Source organism: Sinohyriopsis cumingii, chromosome 8 (genome assembly GCF_028554795.1).
Source record: "Sinohyriopsis cumingii isolate HCF-2022 chromosome 8, ASM2855479v2, whole genome shotgun sequence".
Lineage (NCBI taxonomy): Eukaryota > Metazoa > Mollusca > Bivalvia > Unionida > Unionidae > Sinohyriopsis > Sinohyriopsis cumingii.
The window spans coordinates 87,279,977-87,292,539 of NC_142968.1; the positions used below are offsets into that span (position 1 = coordinate 87,279,977).

Consider the following 12,563-nt stretch of genomic DNA (forward strand, 5'->3'; position numbering starts at 1 on the left):
GATAGATTATAATCGATAATCAGAACAACACTATAATTAATATTCCAATGGTCTGCTGAACAATCCAATCACCCATAAGCAGCGTTTTACTGCCAGACAAGTTACAATCCAATCACCCACAAGCAGCGTTTTACTGCCAGACAAGTTACAATCCAACTACCCACAAGCAGCATTTTACTGCCAGACAAGTTCATCAAACAGTGAGGTCACCCGGATAATTGTCGCTATATATATTGTACAATTCCAAAAACCAATTCAAACTTTTTCATCCAGTTTTCATGAAACTTTTGCAACTTGCTTATATTTATTCTTTAAATCGTGAACATTTTGTTGCAGACAAAAAAAATATCAATTTTAAATAAACTTTGATGCTAGCTAAAGGGCAGAGAGCACCAACCAGTCATCCTGTAACATACATGTACATGTGAACCTCCAACACTAGGGAGTTTTTCTCCTTAGTTTACAGGTATCTCCCATCCTTCTCTGAAATCTCCTGCATGTGCAAAATTATTAGTCTTACTTCATATTTTGGTTCTAGAGTATTTAAAGCAATACTGCCTGTGATCATTAACTGTGAACTGGCTTAAGCAAATCTAAGCAATGTAGTTAATAATGTCAATCTCTGATCCTGTTGCCATGGTTGACTGGCTTCATTGACATTTTTTGACAGAGGTTATATTATAGTGATTGGGTTTCTAAGGAGATCACTCAGCATAAATCAATAAACATTACTGCAAGAAATATTCAACTTCTGTATTTCAAGTTGTTTAGAAGGATTATAGTCTGTACAATGTATGACCAAAGTAACTTAGGATTAAAGATGCTAATTGATTATGGTTGTATTAGTCAAGAGCTCACATGGCATACAACTGGGACAGTTTGAATGCCAAACTTGTCAAGATATTTAAACATGCACTATCTCCCAATACCAAAACACTATGATTCTGGCAACTGATATGTCACACAAAGTTCAATGGTGGATGGAAACAGGAACTTAAATGGTTGTAAACAAGTTCAAAGAAACACAATACAGATTCTACTGTTCTTGTAAAGCTGTTATGGTAACAAGAATTATATCTGATTCATGTTTTGTGCAGAAACCACATCTTAAAAAAGCAACAAATATGTCACCACTTAAATCCTTGTTTGCAAAATGTGGATAAAGTTAAATCTGCCAACTTTATAGTTTGAACATAATCTCCTGTTTCTGATAGCAAACAAATTTTCACCTCTGGTCAAAATAATGTTGCCTGACTCTGAAATCCCACAAAATTTCTGACACAATAGGACAACTACTCACATATTGACTATTTTATTGTTCATGAAAATGATAATCTTAATAATAATAATCATAATAATAATAATTTATTATATAAACACCTACAGTGAGTGATCACCTGCTGAACAAGACAAGCGACTGTATTCTGAAGGCAAAATATGTTTGACACTGCTATGAATGACTACATCACAATAACTGATATGAACACCACTGACCTTGATTTAATCCTTTGTAAAACATGAATGTCAACGGACTAAAGTACATGTCACTACATGTCACTGCTTAGGATGAATGAGGTCTTTGTCCTCATCTATTAGCAAGTGATAATCATTTACCAGACTATATTGTCATTATTAAAGTGTGGTGATAGTGATGATGACAAACAGACCAAACATATTAAAATGTCAACAGCAACAACATCTTGATAAAAGAAATAACAATTTATACTGCATGCAGATATAGTGTTTGAAAAATATATAAAATGCACGCACATGATCAGTAATAGAAGACTGTGCACAAGTCTGGTAAATCAGCTCCCAAACCAAACTTGTATTCATATGTTAGTCTGATTTTCTGCAAGGACTGATTTATATATAAATACTGGAACTTAATAGTCATTGCTAGTAATAATAATAATAATGAGGACTTTGTATAGCGCCTAATCTTAGATATATAAATATTGGAACTTAATAGTCATTGCTAGTAATAATAATAATAATGAGGACTTTGTATAATGCCTAATCTTTAGAAGCTTTAAGTGCTTTACAACATTAGACAACACCTATAAGATAAAAAACATATATAATGATATGATTACAAAAACAAACACCATGAAATTAGAAAACATAAAAAACATTCTGAAAATATTTAAGGTAATAACAAATTGAAACTTATCAACAAGATTTTCCAAGAATAATTTTTAGAAATTCTATGATTATGTAATTGACAAATTTAAAGGCAATATAAAAGGGTATAATAAATGTAAATAAACTGTTTGCAACAGAAGTCTACCCTGGTACTACCCCGTTAAAAATTATAGTTATTTTGAATAAATAACCATTTTCTTTGTACAGCAGGGAATAAATTAAAAAAGTGTCTAAGTGGGTGTCAAGTGATTTTAATGAATGCCATATTTTCAAAAACAGTGCCATCATTTTGGGACTTTTATTTGTTTGTCACAGAAACAAGAACTATAATGTTAACTGCTTTACTTTTGTCATAAAATCAGCTGTTTTTTATGTCATAAATGGATACAGTTGTTCCAATGGTTGTTAGATATGTGCTTCCCAAAGGCAAGATTACATAGTTTCTTTGGTGCCAAGGAAAATACAGCAGATAATAAATGCCCTTAAAGCACTTTATGGCAGGTAAGTAGGGTATCAGGTTAAGTAATAAGTGAAAGAATGGAGGATGACTTCTTTCATTTCAAGGTGGTAGTAGAATCATATAAAGGAATGGGTCTGCAAGATGCGTGTTTGGCACTGCATAAAATGTCTGCAAGATACATGCTTGGCATTACATCAATGATCCATCTAACTTCAGGCTTTGTTATATTTTTTCTTCCTTAGGAAGCATTGAAAACCAGACATTTAATTATTTCAAAGCATGAAAATCTACTCGTTAATGTTGGAGGTCCCAAAAATAATGATTCATTGTCATAAACTTTCAGACACTTGAATGACACTTTGCTTTCAGTCACTGAGCAGGGTCGGGGATGAAAATTGTAATTAATAATAAAATATTCAAAAACAATGGTTTCAAATATTTATCTTTGGATACAGTAAGCTTACATCAACAAACATCACTAATCAAAATGCCATCTCACAGAGTAGAAATTTAATAGTTTTATGTGCAACAGAAAAAAGTAAACAATAGCTGTTTACGATTTTGTCATATTTTTAATTCATTTTTCTCAAAGACAACACCAATATAAATAAGTTAAAATTAATAAATGCAATAACATTTTCTCTTTTTACAAAAATAAATTCTCAAGCCGCTTTAAAATTAATTTGCATCAATTTACATGAATTGGTAGGCAGAGCAAACTATCATTTTACATAAGGTCAATTTTCATGAGTGTCGCGACATATAGATACAATTACCAACTTAGATTCATGCACCGTTTGTAAGCAAAGCGAGATACATTGATAGCGAGATACTCATTTGATACAAGTTGAAAAAAGCTGGTCTGTGTATTCTGCCATGCCAGAGGTATTCTTTTATATCGTACTGAAAAATTACATGTATGAGACCATAGCAAAACAAACATCATCAATTCATCATTTGACAAATCATTTCATAATCATACATTAAGTACAAATGTAGAATAGCTAAAGGAAAACCAGATGATGCAAATGATATTTGTTTACTTATGGCACATGACTGCTCACTGAGCTATATACATGTATATCATCTGTCATGCTACTACACATCAGGAATGCTCCTAAACTGGCCAGTAAACACTACTCACACCCATTTCTGTTGGTAACAGAAACTCATTTCTGTGAATAAAAATGGAAACTACTGACAACACCCAGTCTCTGGAGCTCATCATAATTAAATCAGCATCCTCTACATTTCTGGTCTAAAATTTTGCTTATTTAAATAAAAGTGTTAGAATTTTCTATCTGATAAATAAGCAATTTTACAACAATGGTCAATTTTCAATCAGCCTTTAAGAGAATACTGACATTTAAATTTGTTTGATAATGGGAAAAAATTATGATAAATAAAAATAAAACACTCCCTTGTAACATTAAGAATTTAAGTCTTGTATTTCTTGAACTCTTAGCGAAATGAGTTACCACATGAAGGATGCAAAACAGTTCTTAAGTTACCAAAACAGTATATTTAATGACCAAATTTCCACATATTCAAAATGCCAAGAATAAGAAAAAAGTAACATACTAAATCTAATATTTTCTTTTATTATAAGTAAATAATTGTATTATTATACCATTTTTCTTCCAAATTTGATTCCTTTAGCTTTTTTGACAAAATTTGTTCCAGTATGAAAATTATGATGAAGAAAAGCATTCTTTATGTATTTTTTTTTTTTGTTGCTTTAATTGATCATTTTATCTTGCTTATGAACAATGGTGTAAAAATCAGAATTCTGTTAAGTGCGTTAAAACGGGTGACGTAACACACGAACCTTCTGCAAGGGGTCCTGTTTGAAAGCATGCAAGAGTATGTCAGAACATACCTTTGATATCCAAACAAACTAGCGTTTGTAAAGTAAATAAATCACTATGAAATGAATATATTTCTGAAAAGGTGAAAGTGCGTGCTTAATTGCGTGAAATCCGACGAGTCAAAGCAATATACTACTATAGTCGCACGGGTCATGTACGCATTCAACACCGACTATTTATAGGAAAGACACGATTTCTCACCACTGCTTAATTCCAACCCAGCTAGCTCTTCCTGTGCACTTCTCCTAATTTAATATTTCTTCCCGACGTAATAAATAACAGCTCAATTTTCAAAACATCTTAACAGAGCTCGTACACTTAAAGTTATATTGGATAAATTCGACACTTGTTTCCGGATTGCATGCAAACAGTAACACTCTTAGAGCGGAAGTTGATGGTTAATATTCAGATGATCTTGGATTTCATCCTTGTTGAAACGGAAGTGAACTATAGCGCAGCGCTCCAGCACAGGCTTGTAATATAGACTGGTCGCCTATTTCACTGAAGGCTGGAACCAGTCTACGTAGTCTAGTTTCCCAGCCTCTAAGTGTGTGTGTGTTTGTGTATGTGTGTGTGATTTGGATTTTTATCGTAGCTTTAAAAAAAATTCAGTCGTATCGCTACGATGTCTGCAGTGTGGCAGTTTATAATGATGCCTAGCACTGGGGCATCATGCCGCACACATGTAGCATATCTCACCCAGTAGTCCGAGTTTCCTCTAACCCTTGCCACCCCTTTTTGATATTTGGACATTTATGTTGGGGTGTAGGGTCAGAGTCAATTCCCTATCAAAAAGTTGGAATTCGCCGACACCATTTGGTGACGGCAATGGGAAGCCACTTACTAGCCGGCCTAGCAAACTAAAACGACCGTTCATCGAGATATACCTGCATGAAATCGATAGGAATATGATTTTTTTTCTAAACAAAAGCGAATATAGCATTCGTTATATCTTTAATCAGCTGACAGACGAGATGTAACTACAGCGTTAATGAAATTTGACCTGGAACTCGCCATTTGCATTCCGAGTCACATGACTACACAAATCTCGCAACCTACACGTCAATGACATCAGAGGTCCGATAATCACGTGATATCAACACTATACCATTTCGAAAGTTGTTGTACATAGAATTTGAAAATATTAATTAAAAGTCACGTACTACTTGTACATAAATATAATGTACACTTAATTCATCATCATCATCAGTCTCATGACCTAGTGTGGTCGTTAAGGCACTGTGCTGCTGAACATCTGACCAGTTCCCTCCACTTCTCTCGATCATGTGCCAATGCCTGCGTCTCCGCAAAACTTTTCCTGGTCCATTCTGTGATGTTGTCAGTCCACTATGTTCTCTGTCTACCTCTCCTTCTGCCATCCTGGACGCTGTCCTGCAGGACTGTTGTGGATAGACTGTTGGCTCTAGTGACATGGCCATACCATTTCAGCTTTCTCTTTTTGACGGTGGTGAGGAGGTCCTCATATTGGCCTACTTTAGCGCCTGATGGTGTTACGCACTTCTTCATTTGTGATGTGGTCCATGTAAGAGATGCAAAGGATGGTTCTGTAGCATCTCATTTCAAGTGACTGGATTCATCGTTGTAATTCTGCTCTCAGGGTCCAGGACTGACACATGAGTACAAAAAGACTGAGATGAATTTAGTTTTCAGACAGATATTCTTGTCTCTTCAGATAGGTCTTAGCTTTGACATAGCTGCCATTGTGTGTGCTGCTCTTGACAAAATTTCTGCTCTTGATCCCTCTTATGTGATTATAGAACCAAGATATTTGAACTGGCTTACTGTTTCTAGTTCATGTCCTCTGACTTTAATCTTGGCTGAGATTTGTTTGCCACTATTTGTCATCAGCTTTGTCTTCTCAGCGCTTATCTCCATGTCAAATCTGGAAGATGTTTCATCCAGGTTCTTCATTAAGGTGGCAAGCTCGTCTTCACTGCCTGCCAGCCCATCAATGTCGTCTGCAAAGCGGAGGTTGGTGATGTTAGGCCCTCCAATGCTGTCTGTCCCACAGTGGTTTTCCAGGGCTTCGCTCATGATTCGCCCTAAGTAGATGTTGAAAAGCGTGGGTGACAGGAGACAGCCTTGACGCACTCCCACTGTTGTCTGGAACCAGTCCCCAACAGAACCTTGGGCAATTACTCCACTGGTAGCCTTGGCGTACAGCTGCTTGATGGTATTGGTTAACTTTTGGCCCATGTTATACTTCTTCATTGTGGCCCATAATGCCCTATGCCACACTCTGTCAAAGGCCTTTTTGAAATCTATGAACACATGATAGATATCTTGTTGGTGTTCTGAGTACTTTTCACACAGAACCCTAAGATTGAATATTTGTTCTGTTCTGCTTCTTCCACTCCGGAACCTGGCCTGTTCTTCAGCGATTATTTCTTCTGCTTGTGGTTTCAGTCTGTTCAAGATGATCTTCAGCATTACCTTACTAGCATGGCTGATCAAACTGATAGTTCTGTAATTTTGGCACAGCTGGAGATTGCCTTTTTTGGGGAGTGTTATAATCAGTGACTGGGGCCATTGTGTTGGTCATTCACATGTCTGCTAGATCTTGTTGCAGATTTTTGTTAGTAGCTCTTTCACTGATTCCCCCCCCCCCACCCCCATTCTTGATAAGTTCAGCTGGGATGTTGTCTACTCCAGCTGCCTTCCCATTCTTCAGTGCTCTTATTGCTGACTCCACCTCTTCTTTGAAAATGGGGAAGTCATCATCAGTTGAGGAGTTTGGAACTTAAAGCACCTCTGGGTCTCCTGTGGACTGATGTTTGTAGTTATTCGCAATACTCTGTCCATCTTTCTCAATATCACTCGCTTCTGTGACGCATTTTCCATTTTTGTCTTGAATGGTACTGACTCTTGGTTGTTTCTGTCTGGTGAGGTCTTTCACAGTTTGCAATGTCTTTTTGCTGTTATTCTTATCAGACTACTCTCTATTTCTATGCAGTTTTGTCCAATCCAATCTTCTTTTGCTTTCTTCAAGTTTTTTCTGATATTCTTGTTTATTTCTCGGTACTCCATTGCCTCTGTTGTGTGTCTGGTGTTTTTGAGTTCTCTTCGGGCATCATACAACTTCAGAATCTCTTCTGTAACCCAGAGTTTTTTCTTCGGGCGATGGAGGCCAATGATGTCCTTGGCAGCTGCTGTCATGACTGTGTTGAAGGTGTCTGTCATCCCTTTGACATCACCATCCATCACAATAAGTGGAGCAAATTTTTCTCCAATTGTGGCTTGCACTGACTTGCAGATATTAGGGTCCTTCAGTTGTTCAAGGTTGAATTCAAGCCTGATGTTCTCTGGCTTGTTAATTTTCTTCAGCCTCACTCGGAAGTTCATAATCACGAGGTCGTGATCACTCCCAACATCAGCCCTGGGAATGTCCTTGTTTTTGCTCTATTGATGCCAGATCGGTAACGGTTTTGAACCAGTATGTAGTCGATCTGGTTGTGATGGGTTCCATTTGGTGCGTACTATGTCCAGCATCGTGAAGCTTTATGTTGTCCCAGGGTGTTGGCTAGAACCAAGTTGTTGAAGCTTGCGAACTCGAGCAGCCGTCTCCCTCTTTCAATGGTAAGCTCATTCAAAGAAGGTCCACAATGATATTCCCAGTCTTTTAGAGCATCTTTGCCAGCTTTGGCATTCCAGTCTCCTTGGATGACGAGGATGTCCTTTTTTACTGACCATGTTTAGAATACCCTGTAGTTTGTTGTAAAACTCTATTTCTTCATCATCATGATCGATAGTTGGAGCATAGACTTGGATAAATGCGATGTTAAAGGGAGATGCTTTCAGACGAATGGAAATGATTCTCCAAGATATGGGGCAGCATTCAAGCACAGATCCCTTAATTACCAACATATTTATTCTGAGAACAACGACTAGAACCCTGTCGGTATCGCAGCAAGGTGGAGAAAACCAGATTCTAAGCACGTGTCGGCAATGTATTTTATTGGTATCACGTGACTGCCGCATTGAACTGTGCTGTCCGCTTGTTGAATATGGTTTTTTCCAAGTTGCTGCAACATTTACAGATTTCTCGTCGTTGTTTTCAGAATAAATATTTTTAGAAGTTTATGTTCTTTCGTTTTTCTGTAAAGTGTACGTGACTTTCATTTATATGTTCGATTTTTTTTCCTGCGGCAACATTAGAAATGCTTGTAGTGTTGATATCACGTGACTATTTGAACTCTGATGTCATTGACATGTAGGTCGCGAGATTTCTGTAGTCATGTGATTCGGAATGCAAAATGGCGAGTTGCAAGTCAAATTTCACCAACGCAATTGTTCAGGCTAGTATGTCAGCGGATTAAAGATATAACAAATGTTCTACTCGCAATATCTGAGAAAATAAATCATATTCCTATTGATTTCATGCAGGTATATCTATGCAAAATTCCTTAAAGTTTGCTAGGCCGGCTAGTAAGCGGCTACCCCATGCCGACACCAAATGGTGTCGGCGAATTCCAACTTTTTGATAGGGAATTGACTCGGACTACTCACCCAGTCACATTATCCTGACACACTGTGTCTGTGTGTCTGTGTGTGTTATTTGAAATTTTTAACGTAGCTTTAACAATTTTTCAGTCATATCGCTACGATGTCTGCAGTGTGGCAGTTTATAGTGTTGTCTAGCAATGGACATCATGTAGCAGACATGTAGCATGATGTCCCACCCAGACACATTATCCTTACACCAGGCCGACCAGTCCTAACACTAACCTCTTAATGCTGAGCGCCAAGCGAGACAGTTGTTAGTACCATATTTGTAAGTCTTTGATATCACTCGGCCGGGAATCGAAGCGGTCCCTTTAAGCAGGTACGTCATGGGGGGGGGGGGGGGGAGGGGGCATATTCCCCACCCACAAACCCTCCCGAATTTGCATGTGCTATATATATATATATATATATATATATATATATATATATATATATATATATATTATTGTTGTTGTTGTTATAGGGTTTAACGCCATTTTTCAGAACACGATAGGCTATACATGGCGGCCAGTATTAATGGTGGAGGAAGAACCCGGGAAAACCCCGGAAAGAACCACCGACCCACACACACACACACACACACACACACACACACACATATATATATATATATATATATATATATATATATATATATATATATATATATAAAGAGATAGATAAATATCACCCAAAATATGCTGGAGAAAATTCAGAACGCATAGCTATAGACTATCGATTCTAGGCTATTTCTGCAAGACAAACTATGTGTCGAGGTAGATCGAAACATCTCTCAAAATTGTCCCCATTGTGACTTTAACTCCTTTCCTTCCGCTGCCATATAGCTTCATGTGAACAAAAGTCATTCAAAATATAGTTCTCAATGGTGACGAATTACGAATTAATGCGAGGTTTCTTTCTTGACTTGACGGAAAAGGCCTAGACTGTTCCGATTGGCCTCAAATATATGCCGGCGCAGTAATTGAAAGAAAGAAAATAAAATCATACATTTGGTTCGCCGAATATTTCTCCGAAGGAAAAGAAACACCAACCTAATCAGACTACATCTGATATTATCATAACCGGATTGACTATAGAATTGACCCCGAATGCAAAATATAGTTCGTTGCATTCGTAACTTCGCGGTCAATCTTTATTTCGTTAATAGCCGAGATGGTTCGCATGTCAGCTGTCGGCATGCATTCAGTGCAATATTGACCTCAACCTGCGAATACCCTCGGTTAAAATTAGATTGTCTGTTGGATTACCAGTAGGATTGACAAGGAACTTGTGGAAGAGAAATAGTTGTATTTGCAACTTCTCAGTCAACCCTTGTTTCGCAATTAATCGACCTGTTCCGAAAGCACGATCGACAAAGTCACTCTGTACCATCGACACTTAGATTGCTTCTCTGCTATCTGGTGATTTACTATTCAGATATGATTATTATCTCTGCTAAGCAGACACCATATATATGTTAAAAGGCTAACAAGATGGTTCTAAGCACTTGGCTTTTTAACTTTATTTTGTTGTGATGACTTGCAAAGGTAATATAAATATATACGTATTGATTGTTACATATTGGCAACTTGTAACAATTACGCTCTCCTGTTAGGAAGAGCAGCAGAGGGGCTGTACAGACCGAAACTTTTTGCACAATAAACCCCTCCAGGAAACTATTCCTCGATAGAGGGCTTATTTCGACGAAATAAACCCTTCTATTCAGAATACAGGACAAAAAAAAATGTCCCCCGAAAACTCGAAGAGTTTCCAGGGACAAACTCGTGGAGTTTGCACTGACAACTTGGGTTACTTCAATAAATCTGAAACAGTTTCCGTGGCGGGGTCGTTATTGAAAAATCCATGGGTCGGGTCCATCCCCTCTGCTGCTCTGGGAAATGAGTTTCCAAGGAAAAACATTTTTATGTTGCAAATAGTGTATCAAGTCCAATACGGTATCTTGTTCTGGGATCGTGTAAATTTATTGTCACAAATCCGTGAGGTTTTCTTTGAGCATGACTGAAGAAATTTTTAAATTTATTTAAATCCATATCGCCACCACACCAGGTTTGATGAATATTTCTCAGTGTATGTGTATCAACTCCATTGAATATCGCAAGAAGATTACAATTATCCCTGATTACTTTAGGAATTTGTGTATAACGCTGAGTAACATAAATCACATCAGTGTTTTTGTGACGTCCCCGGGAAAATATTCTTGCGGGATTTTTTTGCTTGTCCAACATAACATCATCATACACTACTAGGTTGTTAATTGATTCATCAAGATCCTCGACGCTGGGGGCTTCTTCGATATCAGTGATAAATTCAACAACATCCTCACCGTCTTTACTCAGCGCGCTTGCACTCTCATTAAAATCTTTTATAACGTTATAGCATCGTTGATCATCTACAGATGGAGCTATCAAATACAGTTTATCCCATTTCATCCACTTCATTATCAAGTTCAGCAACAGCTGTGTTTTACCTGAACCGGATGGCCCAATTATAATCGCGCGGATAGAGTTTGGTAGCACTGAATTATGCTTAACTGGCTCTTTCTTTTTTGTCGCAGAAAAATCTGTAATTTCCATTTGTATATAAAGAATAATAATTATGGATCTATATTGTGTGAAGTGTAAGGCACGAACCCCTACGAATGATCTAACAACCATTACAACAAAAAATAACAGACAAGCACTTTCTGGTAAGTGTACGCGATGTGGCACAAAAAAATTTAGATTTCAAAAAAAAAGCGAGAATTTAGCGGAGGTGACATTGCAGCCAAACTTGGAAAGCTCCCCGGAACTCCCTGGGCAAAGTATCCCGGAGAAAAACATCTCCCAGGATACAATTACTGCGGTCCAGGGACCCGACTAGATATCAGACTTGATGAACAATCTAAACCAAAACCGGGAGAGTATCCGATAAACGCTATCGACGCAGCGTGTCACATACATGATGTTGCTTATCGAAGTAAAGATCTACAAGACAGGCATATCGCGGATGTGAAATTAATTCATGCACTAAGCGCCATAAAAAATAAATCATTTAAGGAGTCACTCGCTAATTGGTTAGTAAGATCAGCGATGAAATCTAAATTAGTATTAGGCGCTGGATAATTAAATAAAAATGCAAGCGATTTATTATTCCCCAATCGGATACTGGAGAGGTAACTCAGCAATTAATAAACTCGCCAACGCGGCATCAGTAACACGCGAGGTTGCCAAAAATTGGCTATCAAAACAAGCAATATGGCAAATCTACTTACCACCACCTCGACAAATCAACTTTGCACATTTTGATGTTAGTGTGCCCAATGAAGTTCATCAGGCTGACATACTATTCCTGCCTCATGATACTGTCCGTAGAAAAATATACAAATACGCGCTAACAGTAGTTGATGTTGCCAGTAGATACAAAGAAGCAGAACCGTTAGCGACTAAAACAGCGTCCGAAGTCGCCTCTGCGTTTAAACGAATTTATCAACGAGGACCTCTAAACTGGCCACGATTATTACAAGTTGATCCTGGCAAGGAATTTCAGGGCGCGGTGTCATCACTGACAAAGCAGCATAACGTTACCAT

At 37.6% G+C, this 12,563-nt stretch overlaps 2 protein-coding genes across 2 annotated transcripts in view; one reads left to right on the plus strand and one right to left on the minus strand.

Moving 5' to 3' along the window:
* Positions 1 to 4,858, minus strand: part of LOC149794080 (ras-related protein Rab-27A-like) — a 46,874-nt gene extending 42,016 nt beyond the window's left edge. The window contains exon 1 of the mRNA XM_089968028.1: positions 4,675 to 4,858. The gene's annotated coding sequence lies outside the window, so the exon portion shown is untranslated. The remainder of the gene's footprint in view (positions 1 to 4,674) is intronic.
* Positions 1 to 12,563, plus strand: part of LOC149794078 (uncharacterized) — a 177,209-nt gene that overhangs the window by 73,297 nt on the left and 91,349 nt on the right. The window lies entirely within an intron of this gene.